Source organism: Ixodes scapularis, unplaced genomic scaffold, assembly GCF_016920785.2.
Source record: "Ixodes scapularis isolate PalLabHiFi unplaced genomic scaffold, ASM1692078v2 PGA_scaffold6__148_contigs__length_123643588, whole genome shotgun sequence".
In the NCBI taxonomy this organism is placed as follows: Eukaryota; Metazoa; Arthropoda; class Arachnida; order Ixodida; family Ixodidae; genus Ixodes; species Ixodes scapularis.
The window spans coordinates 62,010,490-62,034,467 of record NW_024609881.1 but is presented as its reverse complement, the minus strand read 5'-3'; the positions used below and the strand labels follow the sequence as shown (position 1 = coordinate 62,034,467).

The 23,978-nt window shown below is 46.3% G+C and overlaps 1 long non-coding RNA gene across 1 annotated transcript; it reads right to left on the bottom strand.

The window, feature by feature from the left end:
* Positions 1-15,692: 15,692 nt before the first annotated feature.
* Positions 15,693-21,684, bottom strand: LOC115315048. The gene is made up of 5 exons (XR_003917661.3): positions 21,583-21,684; positions 19,827-20,035; positions 18,109-18,826; positions 17,529-17,740; positions 15,693-15,893 (listed from the first exon to the last, which is right to left on the bottom strand). It is a non-coding gene; the product is annotated as an uncharacterized LOC115315048 (long non-coding RNA).
* Between the last annotated feature and the right edge of the window lie 2,294 nt (positions 21,685-23,978).

The following is a 23,978-nucleotide window of genomic DNA, read 5'->3' as shown; positions in this document are numbered from 1 at the left end:
CGCCGTATATGGGTGAGGGGCAGCTGTCGTCGGGTAGCTGTGTCGTAGCTCAGCTTCGGTGGTTCAGGAGCGGCGCTGGTGAGAACTTCTGACTGCAGCGAGTGCTGAAGTTCTTCCCTGACAATCTCGGCGACTGAGGGCGTAACCGGCCTTGTGGCAGCAGGTAGCAGCTTCCTGATTTCCTCCCGCACGACGTCCCGGATAATCTCGCGGAGGTCCCCAGGCTGTCGCAGCTGGAAGTCGAGATTGCAGCGACGCCGGGAAGTCACTGGTAATGGGAGGCCCGTGCTTGAAGGGCACGTTCGATGTTTGTTGCCTCCGTGATGAAGTCTTCGACGGTGATAGGCGGGTTCGGCACAAGGCCTCGGAAGATCGTCTCTTTCACCACTCGCATCAGGAATCGCAGATTATTCTTGTCTGGAGCCTTTGGGCCGGCGCGGTTAATAAGGCGGAGAACGTCCTCGACGAAACTTGAGACGCTCTCGTCTGGCCCTTCGCTTCTTGCTTGAAGAATATCCTCGTCCCGCTGACGTCGCTGCTGGCTGGCGAAAGTACGTCGAAGCTCCGCCTGCAAGTCTTGCCACAACGAAATTGACGCTTCGTGGTTCTCGAACCAAGTGCGTTCAGTGTCTTCCAGAGCGAAGTAGATATTTTGCAGGCTCTGCTCCGGACCCCATCCGTTGAACCGTGCGACGCGTTCATAGTGGCGCAACCAGTCGTCCACATCTTCATGAAAATTGCCACTGAAATTCGGCGGCGACCTTGGTGGGGCCTACACATAGACAATGGACATCGGTGGAGTTCCGTCCGGCTGCGACGTGTTCATCGTCGGCTTCGGTAGCTTCATTGTCCTGTCCGGCAGTGGTCCAAGTTCGGGGGTAGGCCGAGTTTGCGGCGACTTGATCGGGTCTCGGTCCTCTCTTCATTGGGTCCTCGGGGGCTCGGGATCGGACTTGCACTGTGGGCCCTCGTAGGGGTGTGCTGAACGGACATGCGTACAACGCACCTTCACCAAAACGTCGCGGGTGGTAACCAAAAGAACAATAAATAAACAGAAAGAAAGAAACGTTTAATGTGGCGAACTTGTGCCAAAAATAAACGGGTACAAAAGATAATAACAGAGCGTCGCGGGCGTCGAAGTCGGCTTAACAGCAGAGTCGAATGCTGGTTAGAAACTGACCCTGGCTCGCTATGCGAAGCCCCGTGTGTACACGAGTGAGCTTCTGGAATAGTCGGTGTAGAATGTTCGACGCGTAGAACTTTCGGACCTCGAACAATCCCGACAGGGTACTCGAATTTACCAGAAAATTAAATTGCAGGAATAACAAAAGATGCGTCGCTCCCAGGAATCGAACCCTGGCTTTTCGCGAGAGAAGCAGGCACGTTAACCGTTAGGCCACGCGCGCGCCGCCTACTTGGCCAACTGTGCGTACGGCAATAGTTTTAGTTAGCTCGACTCTTTAGAGGTGCAAGTAATCTCCGGCTCCAATCAATCTTCAGTGATACGCAGCCTGTTCTCTTAGGCTTTTTAGATTTGTTTTCAAAAACCCCGTGATTGCTACACTAATACAGTCTGCCATTGTTAATGGTGCTAAAATATAGTGTCGCCCCAGCGACCTACCAAGTGCACCTGAGTCACCTAGGGTGGATAGATTGGACAAAAAAAGCTGAACTTCTCTTTGTTGCACCATCAAAGGAAGATAAGCTCCTCTACTCCCAATGATTAGAGGTTCCCTTTTCCCGACTCTCCTCTTCTCTGGAATTCCCTCAGGCATTGTGGAAAGAGTGAAGATGTTCGTGAGAGGAGCTTATTGCGCAATTTTATAAAATCTACCTTTCTCCGAACCTTTTTTAAAATATAATTTAGGCCTTTTTTTTGTAAAGGGTTATGGGGCGGGTTCAACAAAAAGATGGTTTTGAATGTATGGTAAAAATCGGACAGTTAAAATTCGGCATCGAATGTAACGAAATAACTAAGCCTCTCACAGTTTTGCAATACAAGCGGTACATCGGTTATTTAGTTTTTTTTTTTTTTTTAGAACTGAGATAAAAAAAAAAATTATTTCACATGTAGCTTGAAAGAAACATACAAATACTCAAACGTTCCTCTGAGATACTATTGGGATACATGTGCACCGCGACACTGCCCAGTTCTGTCTATCGCCGATTTCACATTGAACAGAGAGGATCGCCAGCAAGAGCAGTCTTTCGAACTGCGTAGAAGATGAAAAAAACAGCAGATTTACCAAGCGCCGCTTACCCATTTCAAGCATTCTTAGTCTGATGTTAATTACGAACCACTCTTTGACGTGAAGCTCAAATGAATTGAACCTGTGCTATCTGATGGGTCGTTCAAACCAAACCCATTCGGCATGCCACATGTTGCTCACACACACATTATGACCGGACGGAAAACAAATAAGGAGAGTTCGTCACAAATCGCAAACAACTCAAACCTACGTAAAAGTGATATTGACGCAGGAGACGGTATTTCTATGTCAGTGTATAGCTCGTATACGTATATGATTGTTTTGTCTTAAGTTGTTAGCACATGTATACACAAATGTACTACAACTAAATGTATTCAGACATAGCTTCTTGCTAACCTTGTCAGATATTTGTTGAATGCTTATTTTTAACGTATATTTTGCTCCAAAAACCGAAACCAGACCAGTACGCGTAATAGAGAGATCCTAATTTAAAACTTCTGCGTGGTGCTTAAAATAGCGTACAAAGCATAAATTCACGGCTGGCTAACATTCCTCGGTGTCTCGCCACGGCACATTTGAGAAATCCGGGATGAAAATTGTTCCCTCTTTTTCAGCGGTTCTGGTTCGGAAACTGCACAAATATTGATAGTGAGGTCTCTTAAACAGTTACAAGGTGGAAATTTCCGGTCTCAAATATCCATGCCTCTGAAGAAGCATAAATAAAAGCGTTTTTTTGCCTTTCCCATTGAGTGTTATATGAGAAAAAAAATCGCAATAAATATATGTATTTACATTATCTTTTTACAATAAAATGCCTATTAAAACTGTCTATGAACTTTATTTAGCTTTAGCTGCAAAAATAACACGAAAAACGAATTACAGAGACTTGACCTAACGGGTCGTTTTGCTTCAATTTTACTAGCATTTAAAAGATTCTTCGCGGCAGTCACTAGTCTAGGTCCTGATATCTGCCGTGCAGCAAATCAATGAAGAGCGAGAGCACTGTAGCAACTTGTATCTGATCATTCGAGGCAAATCCATTTTATTTATGAATTGCCACAGAATACACAACAACATGCACATATCAAGCCTTTGTTTCAGTTGCGCAGGATAGCTTTCTGGTTATCGCGTATGTTCTCGCACGTGTCAGCATATTTCGTCGCCATTGCAACCCAACGTCTTAATAACGTGACAAAAATATAAAGTCAGCAAGAAGTAAATCAAAGGAAATGCTGTCTCATTGAAAGGAGTCATGGGTAATTTTAAAATACAAAGATAGTTCTAGAAAATGAAACTGTTTTTTTTTTTTTCTTTTTGCGCAATAAAACTACGCATCTCAGAAATTGAGAACTTCGTTAATAAAGCGAATTCAAACGCATTCAGACGCCGCTGTGTGTAGGAAACTTATTTTTGTCGACACCGTTTATTGCCAATCGCGCTGTGAGCGGCGCTATACCATTACGAAGATCACTAATCGTTGCGTGTCGCTGTAGCGCACCAAGTGAGACAGAACACTGTGAGAGACTGAACGCAGAGTTCAATCAGCTTTGCTATCCCAAGACATGACACAAGTGTGGTCCTGCTCGAGGAGGCTCGGCGTGAAAGAAACGCAGTCTTGGGCTCCCGCAGGGACGTGTACCAATGTTTCAGTGCACCACAGGCGCAAAAGGGTCTCGGATGAAAAACTGGATGGATGTGCAGGAAAGAGAGAGAGATGACACTTTATTAGGCCAAAAGAATACGAGCAGGGGCCCTCAGTCCAGGCCCTGTCTGGTGGCGTACTCCAGAGAGGACTGGATGTACGCAGCCAGGTAAATCAGGCAGGTAAGCCAGGTAAAAGGTAAAGGGAAATATCGCGGCGTGCTAGACGAGGTCTGACAGAAGCTTTTTGACATGAACGCGGAGGAGTACCGCAAACTGCAGGCGTCAGCCTAGAACAGTTTCTGCAGCTCCCTTCACGCCTGGAACCAAGAATTGCGCGACAAGCCGGACAAAACACAATTATTCCCCAGTTTTGTTTTTCTCAACAGAATACAAAAACAACAACAACACGATCTTATGTTGATACCAAATTAAACGCTTTTCGACTTACACGCCTCTCGGCTCTTCAGTCTTTTCCCTCTGCGCGCCCGTGAACTGAAATAATAATTTATTTTATAGTAGGGATTCGTTTTGTGAAAAAACATAAAATTTTCGTTGCTACTAAAGGAAAAAAGCACGAAATTTTTTAAAGAAATTACAATCGAAAAAGAGGAGGAGCGGACTGCGCTCATTTCGGCCAATCACCGGACAAGCCTCAATTGATGTCATGGTCCACCCATAAGCTGGGTTTTTTTGCAGTCTAGGGCGCCAGTCTTATGGGTCCCGGTGTGATTGTTGCTGTTTTTGTTAAATTAATTTGTGCGATGCGCAAAAGCGACATCGTGGTAAAACTTCGGTAAAGTTGTACACTCTAAGAAAAAGGGGAGCGCGACTTAGTACCACAGGGGAACAAGTTCGTTGCCACCACCATCAGTCCCCTCGGGGAATAACGGGAAGGGGAGTAACAGTTGCACCCCTCCTTTAGTCTCGCGCATTACCACCGTTGGGACTAACTGTTACACCGTTTCAATTGTACCTCAAGGAACAACTGTTAGGCCCTTGCACTTGGTCCTTTGGGACCAACTGTTACACCGCTTCAATTGTACCTCGTGGAACAACTGTTAGGCCCTTGCACTTGGTTCTTTGAGACCAACTGTTACACCGTTTCAATTGAACCCCGAGGACGAACTGTTAGGCCCTTGCACTCTGACCCCTGAGACTAACTGTTACACAGTTTCAAACAAACTTCGAAGACCAACTGTTATGCCCTTCCACTTGGACTCCTCGGTCTAAACGTCAGTCCTTGGATTTAGACCCCTGAACTAAACATTTATCCTTTACATTCCGTCCCGAGCCACAAATCTCCGAAACGAAATTGTGCAGTTCAGGTTAAACATAGCTTTATTGCCTCGTAGATACACATCGCATTCAAGGATGATTGAAATCGAAGTTCCTAAGCGGTAGAATCCACGATAAGGCCAAATTCTGAAGAGCGCACTTGCGTCGACGATGGCTTGAACACTGTGACGTCTGTCCAAACCGGTAGTGGTCCACGCACTGTTTAGCTTCTTGCCTGTTTGCGAGGAATTTGGAATATTAGCAACAGGGGCAGCGTGAAATACACGATCGCTCAGCAAAAGTATGAGATATAACACACACGTAATAAAATAATAAATAGGCTACAAAAGTGTTACAATGGTTTACATCTAACATGCGATCTGTTGACAGCAGACCAGCGCAATATGATACTTTTAGTACGCTGTTCGCTGCGAATTACAGACCCAGCGTGTGCGTGCTCAAACTATGCTTCAAACCGACGGAGCGAGCTCACGCCATCAACCCGAAAGTCTGTACTATAGAATAAATGTCTCCATTAAGGCCGGTTCTCACAGGCAGCGAAGCGCTGAAGTAGCGCTGCTCACGTGTCGTGAGCTGCTTTTCGTCTGCCATGAGCAAGAGTTTTGACGGTGCGATACAAAGCTGGCGAAAGCTCCCGTCAGCGCGCGCCTAGCTCTAGGTCAGTGCTACGCCTGTAGCTCTCTGCTGCATGTGTGAACAGGCCTTTATGGTAAAGGGATCCTGCCAGGGTCTGCAAAACGCAAAAAATAAGCCATCGGTAGAACTGGCGTTTTGCTTGATACGATTGAATATCAGGTATCTGTGCTGCATAACAAAATAAGCAACCATGGTGCCGAAAAGAATAGAGCTTGGCGCGCGCTTCGGAAGCTAGAGAACGCGCTCGAAATAAAACACTTTCTGAAGTCGCAGTAGACCATTTGCTATATTACCCAAGCATCAAGGAGAATGCAGGGATTGGTGTTCCACGCGCCACACGCGCATGCCTTCGCCGTACAAAATATTCGAAGTAAATAACCAAAATAAAGCTTCGACGAACGCGCGTGCAAGATGCCATTTGTTTTAGGTATTTTCTTTAGAAAAGTTACTACTGCTGACGGCAGCACGTGCGGCACGTGGAACACCAATCCCTGCATTCTCCTTGATGCTTGGGTAATATAGCAATAGGTCTGTTAATGAATATACCATAAACAGAAGTACTTTGACATACCTTAATCGGGTTCCCTTGTCTTGTGACTTCAGAACAGATCAAGTGCCGTGTTGCAGCACCTCGAATCCAAACCGGATCTCGCAATGATCGGGGACGACCAACTTCTAAGTTCTGACGAAGGCTATAGTAAAAACAGGTTCTTTTCAAACAAAGTCCCCTTCCCATTTTCCCGACGAACCCTCTCTGCCCCATCTGCCCAACCCCCGCGTGTTCGAGGAGCGCTAGAAGGAACGCGGAGTAGGTTGTTGGTGGGAGGGGGAAGGGCGCGCACACGGAAATCACTTTTCCCCCTCCCACTGCACACGCTGCACACGGACACAGCAATGCTTCAAGGACGGGTCAAAGGTCGCCATTTTCAACACGCCGGTCAAGTGACGTACAAGCAAACACGTTTTTTTTTTTTTTCGCTTTCTCTCTTTTTTCAGTTTTCTCGGCGGCTTTTTTCTTTAGTTCGCATTTGTTTTGTATTAGCAGTGTGTTGCCATGGGTGACGATCCGGGCGCGGTTCGTTCTTCGTGGTTCATCTGGAATGTTATAACGCCTTCATACGATCGTATGAATGCGTTTAGATACTCCCCCTGAATGTGCTTTTTAAGTGGAACGTGCCGTGCATCAAGTGTGTCGTTGCGGATTTTGAGTTCGACATTGGACTACTAAGAAATGTTGGTTACTAGGACACGCAGAGACCAGGCTCGACGTGTTCTCAGTAAGTAAAGTGTGAACGATTGAAGTGACCATTTATTCTGACTGCGAGACTCCGGTGTTGAAAGCGCGTCGTATACAAACTCTGAAGTTTTATTTAAGAAAAAAAAAAAGTGCTAGTGTTTGGAGGTGTTGCGTTTGAATAAATGCTCATTTTTTGCGGGAAGGCAAATTACGTGAATGGGACTTGGGAAATGTCAACAGACCATTTTTGACGAGATTTTCGGGAGAAGTAGAGCCAAGTCATTCGTTGACTCGCAATCGCGCAACGCGCGAAGCTCTATCTACCATGTGATGTCTGAACGTTCGTGGCACATTAAGCAAATTCGCCAGTTTCGTCCGAGTTCTGTCAACACTTTCAGCCGTGCTGGGCTGAGTCTCGCCGATCCCCAAGACAAGCGAAATATCATCCGTCCTCCTGGCGAACATTCCGTTTGTTTTCGGGGACTAAATCACATTGATGCACCCTGACAGAGGGCTACTGATTGCTGCTTTTGAGCATTCTATACCTCCAAGAACGACACGCTATAGATCGATACGACGTACGCACAAAGGCGTCAGCAAACTACTAGGTATTGTTTTCCGGCTTACTGCAGCAATTGATTAAAACTAAATAATACCCGTTGATTGGTTGTTGTGAAATCATTCTCCTCAAATGATACGAGTGAGGCACTATATACATGATGAGCAGCACTTCTGCAAAGTGTAGGGAGTGGTTCAGATGTCTAAGGCAGAGGTCGGCATTTTAGGTCACCCTGACTCACCCTCACCCTCACAGCCACACTCACCTAAACCCCTCACTCACCCTCACCCTCACAGCTACACTCACCTTCAGCCCCTCACTCACCCTCACAGTCACACTCACCGTCAGCCCTTCACTCACCCTTACTGAACCTCAGGGCCCTCACGCACTCACGCCCCTCACGGCCCTCACGCAACACCTCCTAGAAGACAAGGCCGTAGCGCTCTTCTCGTGACGTCGCAAAGGAAGGCCATCGGGGGCGCGCGTCGAAGCGAAGGCAACGCGCGTGAATCGACGGTCGTAACGCGTTTTTAGTCACATACGCGTGTCATATTAGCTAAAATGAAAGCTGCACATAGCAACGGGTATAGAAAACAGTTTATTACAGGAGCAAAATATTACACCGCTAAATGATCGGTACGAAATGGCACGAGGTATGCGTATAAGACGTCTATAGAAAAATGTGATTGTTTTAAGTCGAAAACATTGAGTCATGCAATTATTGTTGTAGGGATGCATATTTTATACAGAAATACTTCGACAAAATGGCGAGACACGCAGTGATTTGGAAACAGCAAAACAGAACAGTTAAAAATCAGGTAGACGTAGTCAACGCGGACAAGGCAAGACAAGTGGTTCTCACGATCATGTAAGCGACGTTATCGCGAGCATTCACTGAATTCTTCCATCATACCCCGGCCACATGGCAAAATTAATGTAATTTCGATCGAATGACATTATGGGGTTGACAAATCTGCTTGCGGCGCTCGTATAATCACTCAAGACCGCGAGCTGATTAAATCCTATATGACTGAATGAAAATATATTAACTTTTCCGTGTGGCAGGGGTACTAAACGTACTACTTAGTCTACTAATTTACCTCTCCCTATGGGCTCGAGCTGTCTTAGAACAAAACATAACTTATTTTGTATATAATAATACTATTACCTTAATAGTTAAGATTCTAGTATAAACGCGGTAAAGGCAATACAATAACCTAAGTATAAAAAAACACAGAACCACAAACAACGCACGTTCAATAATCACACAAACTTGTTTTCACCTTCCAGTGAAAACTAGAATACGCGCATATTTACAAATGTCGGCGCAACTGCATACGAATAACGACGAAGAACAAAATTGCAATCTATCATGCGATTAAAAAAACGATTGCAGCATTTTACTTGCGTCCTACATGACCAAGAAAGCCCGTAAATAAGTTGTTTCTCACCTGTCGATCGTATCCATACGTCCCACAATATCCGTGACGAACACATTTGAACACGAACTCCAAGCCTCTCTCTGTCGAGAGAGGTCTATCGATTAATCAACCAGTCTTCGTTGGCTAGTTGTCACACGTCACACAAACCGTAGCAGGACTTGTTTCACGAATTCACGTAAATGCCGTAGTATCCAAGCGAACACAAAAAAAAAAAAAAAAAACTACCCGAGACTACGGTGATGACAGAAATACGACAGGAAACAAGTCTCAATCAAAAGTACCACACACGAGAGCAGCGGCGACGAAAGGCTTAACGTTGTCGACCCATCTCTTGCTGGTGTGCGCTCCCTGCGGAAATGACTGGATTTATTTTCGGTTTCCTTCCCTTCTCAGATGTCTCAGCGTTCCTTTTCAGACAGTCAGCAGCCCACAAACAACGCAAATTTACCAGAATCAGAGCCATGTGGCATCGGCAGCATCGGAGCCGGTCCTTTCGAAAAGTGTGGGGTGCTGCGGAACTGCACGCAGTCCCGCGGTTACGGGGATATTCATAAATATAAATTTGGTACTCTCAACCTTGGAAGCGCGTTGTATATTACGTTTATATTATATATATAATAAATTGTACAAGACTGCGCCTTTAAAACATATAATAATGTCGGATAAACGCGCATGAACGAACCCCGCCGCGCCGCTTGTCAAGGATCATTTGTTTCACGTCGATAGCGTATTCTCACGTAGTTGCGCCATGGACTTCCTTCCTCCGCCATTGTGACGTAACCTCTCAGAGCGCTATGGCCTTGTCTTCTAGGAGGTGTTGCCTCACGCCCCTCACCGCCCTCACGCCCCTCACGCCCCTCACCGCCCTCATGGCCCTCACGCCCCTCACTCACTCATGGCCCTCACGCCACTCACCGCCCTCACGCCACTCACCGCCCTCACGGCACTCACCGCCCTCACGGCCCTCACTGCCCTCATGGCCCTCACGCACTCATAGCCCTCACGCCACTCACCGCCCTCACGGCCCTCACCGCCCTCACGGCCCTCCCCTTTCAAAAATGATCAATGAGTTTCAATCGACTTTCTACTGTGTCCCAATAGAGTCAATTGAAACTCAATATAAACGCAATGTCTAATGTGTTTGATCATTAGAAACTCAATTTTGATTCAATTGAATTTACTCATTAGAAATGCAATATAAACTGATCATAAGAAACTCAATATCGATTCTATTGACTTTACTCGCTAGGAATGCAGTTGAGTTTGATCATTAGAAACTCAATATCAATTCTAATAATTTTACTCATTAGGGATGCCATAGAGTTTTATCATAAGAAAGTCAATATCAATTCTATTGAATTTACTCATTAGGAATACAATCGAGTTTGGTCATTAAGAACTCAATATCGATTCAATTGAATTTACTCACTAGGAAGGCAATTGAGTTTCGTCATAAAAAACTAAATATCGATTCTATAAGATTTACTCATTAGGAATGCAATTGAGTGTGGTCATAAGAAACTGAATATCGATCTATTGAATTTACTCATGAGGAATGCAATTGAGTTTGGTAATAAAAAACTCAATATCGATTCTATCGAATTTACTATTATGAATGCAACTGAGTTTGGTCATTAAGATCTGAATATATATTCTTCTGAAATCGCTCATTAAGAACAAAATTGGGTTTGCTAATTAGAAATGCAATATGTATTCTTTTGAATTTACTCATTAGGAATGCAATTGAGTTTGGTCATAATGAACTCCATATCGATCTTATTGAATTTAGTCATTAGGAAGGCAATTGAGTTTGGTCATAAGAAAGTCAATATCGATTATATTGAATTTACTCATTAGGAATGCAATTGAGTTTGGTCGTTTGTGGATTACTGCACCCGTGTGCACAGAACGATTATTGCTCGCACCAATGTTTTTCTATTAAAGCGGTACTCCACCGATTTTTTGAGCTACCTCAACTAACTATATTTTCTGACTCCCCGGCCTTTACTCTCTCTGGTATGTTATTTAGAATCGCGAAATTCATAATAGGTATTGTGAAATCGGCAAATGAAAATGATACAAAAACCAACATTCAAATATACGCGCACTTTTCAGTGCCGTGACGTCAGTGGCAGGCAGGCTTGCCAGTCGAGAAAGCAGCCAAAAAATAGAATATGCCAATCATTTGTTCCGTGCTGGAGCGCGGGTACTGCAGCGAGCTTCCCAAGCATTCATTTGACACCATGAAACTGCTTCGAATCAGTTTAAAAAAATATCTACAGCCCAAAGAGTGAACCCCTGCCTTCCACTGACTTAACTTTTTCATTGTTGCCAGTAGAGACTTCGGGCTTGAAAAACACGGTGAGGACCAAAACTGTAAATTCAATAACTTTGCAAAAAAAAAAAACAATATTTTGACCTAATATTTGGGATACCATTTTCACGATGTTTGTTGGTTAGTTTAGCAAAATTTCAAGCAAATCGGAGACAATGAAAAAAACAGTGGAGTACCCCTTTAAGGGATAGAGTCCAATGACGTCGAAACACTGTTTATCATTTATGAGACTTCCAAGGAGGAAATAGCAAACTGGGAACCTTAGTAGATGCTGAGGTGGTCACCGGCTAAATGAATACCTTTCTTATGTAGGGTATATAAGGCGGTGGGGTAGTCAAGTGGAGTAGGATTAGTGGGTTGTGTGTGCTTAGTTACGATGTTTGTGTTCGTTTCCTCTATGTGCTTTGTTTCCTTCATGTTGCATGCTTTAAAGAATTATGCAAAAAAAAATTCTCAACCAGAGCAATTTTTTTTTAAACACAGTTGCAATTAATTCTATTGAAGCACGCTGCAAAAAATTCAAATGAAAGTCAATTGCAATATTTTTATTAAAACTCAAGAGCAAAAGTTCTATTGAAACACTATTGCCAAAATTCCATTGAAATCCAATTGCTAAAAATTCAATTAAGACTCAGTGGCCAATACCCTGGGACGGATCAATAACGACTCAATAGAAAAAGTCAATTAAGTTTTAATTGAGACTGAATGCGGTGTATTGAGTGAGTCCTTTACACTTTCAATTGAAAGTCAATTCATTCTTTTGTAAGGGTCACCGCCTTCACGGCCCTCACCGCCCTCACGGCCCTCACGCCACTCACCGCCCTCACGCCATTCATCGCCCTCACGCCACTCATCGCCCTCACGCCCCTCACCGCCCTTGCAGCCCTGACACCCCTCACGCACTGATGGCCCTCACACCATTCAGGCCAGCTTCAGATGGGGCAATTTCGTCCAGAAACTTTGCGTCGCAACACCAGCAGCACTGGTCGCCCGCGATCACACGCAGCAACTAATTGCTGCCATTTGCCATCGTCATCATAAAATTTTATTTTTCTTGCACTATTTAGACACAATTACGCATTATAAACGTGTTTTTACGCATTTAAATCTCGTTAAGAATACTAATGCACCTTTCTGAAACAGTTTATTTCCACAAAAAGATCGATTTTAAACAAGAACCAAGTCTTTCGGTGTCATCATCACCGGCAAGAGGTATCACGTGAAAATGTTCCGTCCCTGATATGATGCAGCCGCTTCAAACGTATTCGAATTGCTCCGAGTTGCTTGCTTATTTTGAGCCGGACCCGATCTCAGCAATTCGTGTCGATCTAGGGAAAGCTAGAGAACAACCCGCCATTAACACCAAAAATGATGAGAAAGATGCTCGATCTGAAGGGGCCTCACACACTCACCGCCCTCACGCACTCATGGCCCTCACACCACCTCATGCACTCATCGCCCTCACGGCCCTCACGGCCCTCACGCCTCTCATACCACTCACTGCCCTCACGGCCCTCACGCACTCACCGCCCTCACACCACTCACGCACTCATGGCCCTCACGCCACTCACCGCCCTCACGCACTCATGGCCCTCACGGCCCTCATGGCAGTCACGGCCCTCATGGCCCTCACGGCCCTGACGGCCCTCACCACCCTCACCGCCCTCACGGCCCTCACAACCCTGGCCGCCCTCAAGGCCCTCACCGCCCTCACAGCCCTCACAGCCCTCACGGCCCTCACTCACCCTCACACTCATGAATTTTCCTGGTTCAGAAACTCACTGACCCTCACCTCACCTGTGAAGATGAGGGTGAGTGAGGGTGAGTGAGGGCCCTCATGAGTGAGGTTTTCCGAGGTATGGTCTAAGGAACAGTCATACTTCTTTCCATGCAGGCGACAGTGGGTACCCCCTGGAGCCCTGGCTGATGACTCCTGTGTCTGGGCGGCTAGCACTTGTCATACCGGCTGGGCAATACAATCAGGCCTACGCCTCCATGAGGGCCGTGAGGGCGCTGCATCGGGCTGCTGAAGAGCAGGTTCCGGTGCTTGCACAGGCACCGGACCCTTTACCATCATCCGAAGATCGCCGGCACGATCGTGGCAGCCTGTGGGGTGCTCCACAATGTGTGCCTGCTCAGGAGAGGCCGAGCCAGAGCCACAGTCAGACTCAGACAGCAGTTCTGACGAGGACAATGATGAAGAAGAAAGCGCTGACGCAGCTCGCGAGCGGAGAGGCCTCCAGTCGAGGCGTCTCTACAGTCAGGGCAAGGCTGTGCGGGACCGCCTTGTGCTTCTGCCGAGCACAACCCACCTGCAACGCGTCCGTGAACGACTGCGTCGCACCCGTCGTCGCCGCCAGCACCAGTGATGCACTGTAACTCGTCACCGGGGCCTCTTTGAATTGTGTGTGTGCGTGTGTGTTTGTACAGTGGGGTGGGTGTTATGCCAGAGCCATTTTGGACTCTGTGTGTGTGTGTGCTGCGCCGTGGATGTGCCGAAGTCTGTGTCAGTGTGTACAGTGCTGTGGATGTTGTGCCGGAGAAACCTTGTTTGGACTCTGTGTGTGTGCGTAGGGAAGGTGTTTTAATGTTTAGGGTGTAAGCACCACAGGATTGGATGCATGTGTACGTGTAGTTCTTTTGAATTCTGTTCAGTGCTTTGGGCAGAGACTCCACAGGTCTGGATTGCGTGGGGTACGTGTAGTGTTTTTAGAGCGCAGCTCTTAGGGGACCGTTTCCAGCCTGAGCGGCGTTGGCGTAACTGGGGGGGGGGGGGGGGGGGGGGGTTCACGTGACTCCCGAGGTCACGTGACCCCCCCCCCCCCCGAGGTCACGCGACCCCCCCGGGGTCACGTGACTACCCGCAGGTGACGTGACCCACCTCAGTACCCTTCCCTACTCCTCCTCAAGAGCTGCGCTCCAGTTCGGCGTTACAGGAATTTGTAAACGGCTTTCATTTTTTTACTTTTCAATGTTTTGGGTGCATGCTCCACAGGTCTGGATTGCATGGGGCACATGTAGCATTTTTCACTTGTGTTCAATGTTTTGGGTGCATATTCCACAAGTGTGGATTGCATGGGGCGCATGTAGCATTTTTTACTTGTGTTCAATCTTTAGGCACAAACTCCTCAGGTCTAACTTGCGTGTAAGCTTGTAGTGCTTTTGACTTGTATTCATTGCTTTGGGTGCAAGCTCCGCAGGTCAGGATTGCATGTGCACGTGTAGCGCTTTTGAATTCTGTCCAATGCTTTGGGTGCAAACTCCACAGGCCTGGATGCAAGTACACGTGTAGTACTTTTGAATTGTATCTATTGTTTTGGCTGCAGGCTTCACAGGTCTGGATTGCATGGACACGTGTGCTTCCAACTTGTGTTTAATGCTTTGGTCGCAAGCTCCACAGGTTCCTGGATTGCATGGGCACTTGTAATGCTTTTGATTTCTGCTGTGGCACTTGCAGCTTTTTTTCTGGAGATCGACTGATGAAGGTCCGTGACACAGTAATAACAGGACTGCAAAGGATGTTTGCAAGAAAGAAGAAGTAGTGCCATTCAAAGTAATTCCGGCCACTATGTTGCATCTTTGAGGTGGTGCACCGTGGCTGGGTGTGATAAACTTTGGTCTAAACTTATCTGAGTGAGGAACCTCATTTACCCTTGCCATATCTTGCAGATGCCAACAGGCAAAAAAGTTCTTGCTAGCAAATGTGTATTTTTTTAATATTTTTCACCATACTATTGGGTTCGAATGAAATGCAAACACCAGAGCCCGTGGCCGTCAACAGATGCTGCACCTGCAGGAGGCATCCGGAAGCTTATACAACTTTGGGGTGGAGAATAGAGCGCTGCGAGCGGGTGCCCCTACTGAAAAAAAAACGTATAAAAATTCATACTGGTTGACCCGTATATCTCATACGGTGTTATGGGATACGGGTCTCCCGTATGCTACTGGGAACCCGTACCTGTACAGGATGACCCATTCAGATACAGGAAGCTGTACCTGTATGGGCTGACCCGTTCAGATACGGGACCCGTACCCGTACGGGTTGAACCATTTAGGTAAGGGAAACTGTGCCTGTACGGGTTGACCCATTTAGATATAGGAGCCCGTACCTTACAGGTTGACCCATTCAGATATAGGAACCAATATTTATACAGATTCACCTGTTTAATAGAGAAACCTATATCTTTACAGGTTTAACCGTTCTGACAGTAATAGGAATCAACATGGTGTTGAACGTTTGCATACGGACGTGCGGATCTTTGCAGGTTTAACAATTTTCATGCATTTGTCATGCAAAGAATGAGCATGAGCCAGGTCATTTCAGGTTATATGTGTATTTAGTGAAGGCAAATTGGCATACTGCAGAACATCAACAAGAAGCTTAACCTCTAAGCAAGCTTAGAAGTCAAGCTTCTTGTTAATATCCTGCAGTAGGATATTAACAAATAGGCATACTGCAGTAGGTTGACCCGAGCTGTCCTCTTCCCTGGAGAGGCCTCTCGAGGATGCCTCCATATGTACTCGTTGAAGGCATCTGCACGGGAAAATAATACAACAATAAGTCATGTATATCTACAGTTTCTCGAAAAATTTAATATTTTACTTCCTGCAATTATAAGCAAGCAATTTCCACTACACTTTATGCTTTGTTAATATCTTGTGATACCATGTAGACTCCAAGAGCAACTTCTTACGATTACGCAGTCTGCTGAAAACAGCAGGTATGCATGATTCGGCCAGAAAGTTTTGAACAAGTTGAGACCGAGTTCGGAGGAGTGCAGAAGCAGTGCGCAAGTCGGGCTGCGGCTGCGTGTAGTTAAGCTCCAGCGTTACAAACGACCCTGTAATTGGTTTCCGAAAGACCGAGGGGTTGCCACCTGTTACTGCATGAACGCTGAACTGACTTCAGCCAGCGCAAGATTCTGTGGAACCGAGGCTGAACTCGTGCAGCACTGGGATAAATCGAACAGGCCAGTTCACCGTCCAAGCGACTTTTGATTGAATCTAATGCATCAGTTCTTACACTATTTGAACTATATCGGCTGGTTCAAGCAAATCGAAAAGACCTAGTGTGACTTCCCACAACTATGCACCTAAAGTTTGCTTTCAACGGTGTGTTCCTTGCATTTCAGTGTCTATAAAAATTATAGACCCTGGAGCAGGGGGACAAAAAGGAACGAAAGACATGAAGCTCGGGAGCGTTATGTCTGTCTGTCCCTTTTTGTCCCCACGCTCCCGGGTTACTACGTCTATCCTTAACCAGCTCGCCTGCCTTTAACTAATATGAAAGTATGTTGTATGAATCCAAATATGTATTTTCAATTCTGAACATGGGCCTCCGATTGCCTAAAGCCTCGAACACATTTCATGCCCAACAATGTCACCATGGAAACGAGTGAAAGGAACATTGAACACACAATTCTCGGCCGGCGGTTTTTGTGCGAAAGAAAGATTTTGAGCCGCAATTGCTGTTCTGGGCATGTATATAAATTAACAACACAGATTTGACATCAAGAATCATTTAACAAACTTAATATCCGAGTCACCACCGTTCAATGGTCCATTCATATCTGTTAGGAGGAATGACCGCGATGAGAAGGTAGTTTAGAAAAAATGGGCAGTACTCAAAGGACAGAGCCAAACATAGTTCGGTTGCAGCAGCTCTAGTGGACAAACAGACTCGTTTCACAACTTTGCTAGTGCCAGCTTTTCGTTCAAAAGAAAAAATAAGCGCCTCACAGCTCCGCCGGGGAGCCAGCAGAAGGTCCTGCGAGCAGGCAAGTGATATCATGGACCTCCCCCAAAACTTGCAGGGATTAGCAGATATTTGCAACGCGGAGCATGTTGCTCTAAAACCTCCATAGTGTGAATGCTTCAGAAAGCGCCAAGCGACCTAGATGACCGTGACACGGTCACTTTATTTTTCTTCATATATTAAAAACAAAGAAGGAGATAGGGCTTCTTCATTTCGGTTTTGCGCTCGGAGCTTCACGTTCCTAAAGCTCGAGCTAGTCGAACTGTGACCCTTCAACAGCCTATAACACCGAAAGTTCTGAAAGCCTTGGAATATTTTATCCCATTCATTTTGCCGTAGCAGATTGCAACTTTGCAGCCATAAGGTTTGAATGTCTCACCAAGTATGAGACATCTCTGAAAAGTGGGCACTTACTGCTGACTGCTGCCAACTTGACTGGAGTCAGGGCCCTCTTGGCCACGGTGCCCTTGAAGCGCCCTCATGGCGCCCCTCACACTCGGCCCATGCAGGTCCTCCCTGCCGAAGATCAGCTTCGTGGCCTCTTTAACGAAGATGGAGTCTCCCCGGGCTCCCCTGACGTAGGACAGTTTGTACTTTTGCACCAAGACACCCTGGCCAAGGTGAACCTAGAAATAGATAGAAATGCTCTACAGGAAATGCAGCCAGCCGTTGGTCCCAATCTCAATCTTTCGGAAACTTGTGCAGACGCCTGCCGCACAATGACACTTTTTTCGGACACGGGACATGCGAGGCAGCTTTTCACCAACATCTTGGTGGTATTCTTTTCGGAGCTGATCATGGAAATTCACCACGGGCACTCACTACTCATCTCCAACTTCTCAATGTACAGAACAACTCATCTTGAACTGCAGAACAGAGAGCGGAACAAACATAACTGCAAAGGAATCGCATAGCAAACAGTTCCAGCCATGCATGTTGTCTGCTGTACACACAAAAAAAAAAAAGGACACGAAAGGGAAAACAAAAAGCTCACAGTCGGGTGTAGCCACGTGACCTCTCCCACTCACTGACTCCTCTCCACTTCTTCGACCACCATGCACGGGTTTCAGTTTCGGTTCTGAGCAGTTGCGTTTTCTGGCACCATAATAAATCGCCTGGCAAAAAATGAAACTTTGGGGGAGTGTAAGTGTCCGTTTAAGTGGGTTCTGAGTAGAGAGAAAGAGCGAAAGAAGGGTACTAATTATAACAGAATTTTAATCTGGGCTCGTGGTACACGATTTATGAAAAAGCTCGAAATAAAACGAGGACACCAGATAGAAAACGTTTCAGAAAAGCGCCGATTAATTGGGAAGAAATATCTTATCAATGCCCGGTTCTACTCTTTACATTAATCAGCATTTTGAAGCATAACGATGGTTCAATTTAAGGAAGCAGACAAATAACCTCATTCAAGCAGCTGTGGAAACCATAAAATGTAGTCCCTTGCCCAATATCTGAAATGAATATTCAATGAAATTCTGAACTTAACTCATCATCGACCTCTGCAAGCACTGGCATACACTCGGGAGGTGCCTCCGGTGGGCCTGCTACAAGAACCGCTGCTGGAACAGCAGCATCAGCGGCCGGTGCGGGTTGAGTGTCATCTACGCCAGCTCGCACAACGCGAACTGGAGCAGGAGCACCAGCTGCAGGAACTGCTGCTGGGCAAGCTGTAGGAGCTGACCCAACACCGCCAGACGGGACATTGTCCACTGCAACATAATAAAACACTGCTTAGAAACAAGACACGGTACAGGAGTCGACAGATTTTTCGGACGCCAAAAATTCAGACATGCTTGGTTATTCGGACTTCAGCACTTTCGTGGACCGTTGATGGCATGAGGGCTTCATAGTACTTCATGCCACAGAAGAATATCGGCAGTGTGCCTATTTGTTTTTCTGTAACACACCGGGACTGGAAAAGTGGTGCGAGCAGAACACAAAAAAAGGACGAGACACAAAACCAAAAAAGAAAAAGAGGAAAAAAGAAAATGCGCTCAAATTCGCCGGCAGTGGGCGGCAGAGAGCATGTTTACAAAAAGTACCGGTGAATAGCTGATGAATATTCATGCCTAGTACTTCCGACGGTTTGCGAGATATAAGCACAATCTTTCTGACGAAATCCAATGCTGTAGCAGATCATCTGGCCACCTTTTAACCAGTTGCACAGTTGCGTCGCTAGGCACAATCTGCCGCCCGATTAAAGTTCAGCCTTGTTGGTGCTGTGGTCATGCCTACGACCAGCTTCCTCACTCCCTCCTCAGCGAAAAGAACTCCTTTCTCCCCAATGACGAAAGGAAGTGCGCTGGCCGGGCTCATCGGAATGTGCATATTTACAATGTTGTGACCGACAGAACAAACTTTCACTTCAAGCCTCATCTATGCGCACAGACCACGGTGTCTTGGTATGGACATGATTGTTTGACGAACTGCAAAAAAATATTTCTTCTGTCAAAACAATTGCTGCCAAGCAAAACGGGGTCATCGCCATCAGCAACAAGAAACAAACTCTCAAAGCTCCATTTGCACCCTAAGAGAAGAAAAGAGAATTATAGACACCAACTCATTGATACATTGAGGCCACCCTGTAGTATATGCTTACTTCTGTTTGCGACCAAAACAAATGAAAGTTACTTTTGATCCCTCGGATAAAGTGTGAGCACATAATGCGTCGTGTGTGAGGTGGGCAACTGAAAGAGCCTCCACGCTTACCCAGTAGTGCCAGCAGCTGCTACTGCAGTCTTCTTGATAGCGTCCTCTCTATCTGGAGCTGCTGCTCCAGGTTCACCACCCTCTGCTTTGCCGACCGCAGCTTTTCAACCAGTCAGGCATGCTCCACAAGCGACACAGTGGACGTCTTGTCCTCCGTCTTCATTTTTCTTGTACTTGCCACCCACTGCAGGGGATGGCGACATCTCAATCTGGAAAAAAAAAAGGTCCACGCGTTTCAATATTCATTTAATATTAACTTCCAACACAGGATTCGGACACACATAGTTCACATTGAATTGCCCCCCCCCCCCTTTATTTTCTAGGTGTATGTTTCACCCCTATACCTGTGATTGCCCCCTCCCCCTGAAAGAATGCTTCCAGATGCCCATGACCATATATCCGGTATTCACTGTCATTTCAGGAAATAATTGCTACATCGTCCTTTACACACTCTAGTGTGTAAAGGGCGATACGTGTATCTGTTTGCGCTACGTGTACCTGTTGGCAGAAAACACTGTATAGGTAAACGAAATAGTATGATAAAATATAGGTACTTCTCAGTTAGTTAGAAAGTAAATTATGATTATACTGCTTTGCACCCAGTGTACTTTCTATGAGGTACGTAAACTCTCAGTTACTTTGTACTTGCAATCCAGTACTTTTAAATGCGACAGCATTTATAAGCAAACCCTATGCACTTTAGGCCTCCATTGGTCCGAGGATTTGTAACTGCTTTTGAAAACAGCATGCGCCGGCACATTATAATTCAGAAAAGAAAAACATGCCGCCGGCACTGTGCCTCAAACCCACAACTGTTGGGTTCTAAGCCGGGAATCGTATCCGCTTCACTACGAGCACACATCGGCAAGCATTTGCGAAAGAGTTACTGGGTGCAGGCAAGAGCTGCGTTGATGCACGTGCCAGTGACTCAACGCCGTTGTTGCCATAGCAATCTGTGTCGCATCTGGTCGCAGTCGCGCATAGCCACATCTGAGGAGAGCTCTGTGAACCTAACTTTAGCATCATCTATCGTTGTCGGTATGCGAAAGCAGGTCTCACCGGAGGTACATACACGCAAGCGTGCTGAGGCACAGCGACAGCAAAGGGCCTAGGGCATTTCGGAACAACATGAAACATGTATGTATCGAAGCGGATGAAAAGATTTTTAAAAAAAAAGAAACTTTGGCTGCAACGCAAGCAGGACGCCAAACGAACGAGGACGTCTTGCGATAGTGGAGAAGAGATGCCCCTTCGAGTATAACAAGATTGAGACTTAGGTGAGGACGCCTCGTAAGACTGAAGAGGGTCAAATTCAAATATAATGCGGTCGAGAAACAAGCAGGAGAGTATCTCTTAAAATTGAAGACGGACATCTTCGGCTACAGCACAATCGAGACCAGAAGTCGCCAAGCTGCGGCTCTTTGTGTGTTAAAGTGCGGCTTGTGGTCCACATTCATAGAGCGTATCTACCCACCGGATCTGTGTAACAGAATAGCAAGCAATTTAAAAAAGAATGTCTATACAAATAGTCCTGACCAGCCATAATGGAAGGACACAATTACTCATGAGACAAACAAAATGCAAGAAATTCCTTAGCCTAACCGTGCAATTTTACCTACAATTACTGCCCACTGGTAACAGAAGTGAAATATGGTGCCGATTTGAAAAAGGGACACAAAAGACGAACTTAAGGCCGCTGGTTCTGAACAAAGTCTAAGAGTGAGGTAAGAGAAACAGTTTAAAGACGCACATATACCTCGAACCTTGAGTCCAATATCATAGGGATGGCCACGTGCTTCTTTTTCAAAGCAGCAACCAGCAACAAGCTCACCTCGTCTCTGTAAGGCAAAACATGCACATTGAGCTACATCTCAAAGTCGTGTTTGTACCCCTTCCCCCCCTTCCTTTGTATCGAATTTTATTAATATGACCGTTTACCAGCTAGCCTGCGCTATAACCCTTGTTTCAACAAGTCTTTTCTTCTATATTTTTTACAAATTAAATGCAGCACCTAGTCGAACTTATGTGGTAAAGTTGTCGTAGCTTACAAAGCCGATTTGTTGTGATTTATTTTAAATGTCGTGGCTGCCATCTGGAGCGCCCTGTAGTTCAACAATGTAAAACCCTTTGCTTTTGCCGCCCAGTTCTTTACAAATCCGGCGCAAGGACATATTCCTGCCCAACACATTTCGCGAATTCTAGACGCCGGAACGGGGGCACACTAAATTTCTGCTTTCCACGTGTCCTTAAATTTCGCTCATTTTTGGACGTGTAGAATTCGCCAAAAATTAGGGGCTCGCGAACATTAGGGAGTTTTCGTAGACCGCATTTCCCCCTCCGCTAATCTTTCCGCAACGAAGTTACTACTGCGCCTGCACGCCGATAGCCTTGACTGTAGAGTTCCAGGTATATAGCGAGTTGCGGAGGGCGTTCCGGGACGGCGAAAATTAGGGAGTTTTAGTAGACCGTGTTTCCCGCTCCGCTAGCCCTCCGCTACGAAGAAACCGCCACTGCGCCTGCGCGCCGATGGCCTTGGCTGTAGAGTTCCGGGTAGCGGAGGGGCTTAGCGGAGCGGGAAACACGGTCTACTAAAACTCCCTATTATCTACGAAAACTCTCTATTAACGGTTTGCAGTAAACGTTGTGCTTTGAACCCCTGATGCGTAGAAAACAACTTACCATTCCGCGGCGCACGATCCAACAGCCTCCCTTAGACGCTTTTCGGCACATTGGGGTCGAAGTCGCCAACGCTCGCCGGTTTGAACATCTTGATACGGTTCACGCTGACTATTGCCTTCGCGCCATCAACATAAATCACGTACGCTTAGTACATATCGACACCGATACACACCGATCCAGATAGCCCAAACATCAATGCGGCTTTGGATCAGAGAACTGGCCAGTTGGCCAGCGGCGCGGATGGCGCGGATACATAAGGATTGGAATGGATTGAAGAAATAATCTGCCTTAGTTTACATTAGTACTATTATTACTCAAAATAGCTTTAAAACATTTAAAAGCATAAAAACTTACCATGTTAAGTTTATTTCTTCTTAAGAAAAACATTGTTTGTCCGTCGTTGGTTGTTTTTCTGCAGTCTGGCTTGCAGCTACAAAATCCAATCCAATCCGATGTCAATAAACCGAAACTGAAACTACAGCGATACAGGGCTCAAAGCTATGAAGCAAGCTCGTTTATCTCGGCCTCGCTTCCCATGGATTTGGTTTTCGCATTTTATGACTTTAAATATGCATGTCATAAAATGGTTGAGTTTGATAGCTGAAACTGATAAAATTGAACTGACCTAATATGTTATTTTCTGATTAAAATTCTTTATTGACAAAAATATCACACTTTAGTTTCGCGGTGCGCGCGTTCCCGTCGAGGTCTGATAATTTCTGGTCGCGTTAGATAGACCGATCTCACCGGCCAGTTTGACTACGCCACCGCTGCCGCAATGCAGCGAGGGAACTTTAGTATTTGGGTACGTGCGACAACCTCGCTGGAGCTCTTCGCGTGTAGAGCACGAGAAGGCACGAGTCCTCGCGTACACGGCTGTCTGCCTCCTGTGAACTAAAGTTATGGCGGCTTTACGCATGCGCTCAACGCTTAGTGAGCTCGGTCTATTGTGTATACCGGTAGAGCCTGCACAAGGTTACCGACCGCCGGCTTAAGTGCCGGCGCCGGTAAGGCGTTACCGGTCGCCCCGATACGTGGTTGCTGTTAGCCGCGCATCGATTACTGGCCACCGGTACGTTATTACTGCCCACGAGTGTGGCGTACCGGCTTCGCCTGTACGTGTTCACTCGCCGCCTGTACATGATATGGGCAACCGGTACGGCGTATCGGCTTCGCTGGTACGTGGTTACCGATTACCGGTGTGGCCTACCGCCGGTGGCCGTACGTGTTTACCGGCCGCCTGTACATGGTATGGGCAGCCGGTACGGCGTATCGGCTTCGCCAGTACGGGGTCACAGGTCGCCGGTACAGAGCTACCGGTAACCGATATGAGAATACAGGACTCCGGTGTGAACCGGTATAGGCCGGTATACATTTGTACAGGTTTTTTCAGTAGGGAAGGGTACCTGCACACCAGAATAAGTCAGAATTAGTCTGTTTTTTTTTCTTCTTTTGATGAGCGACAACAGAATC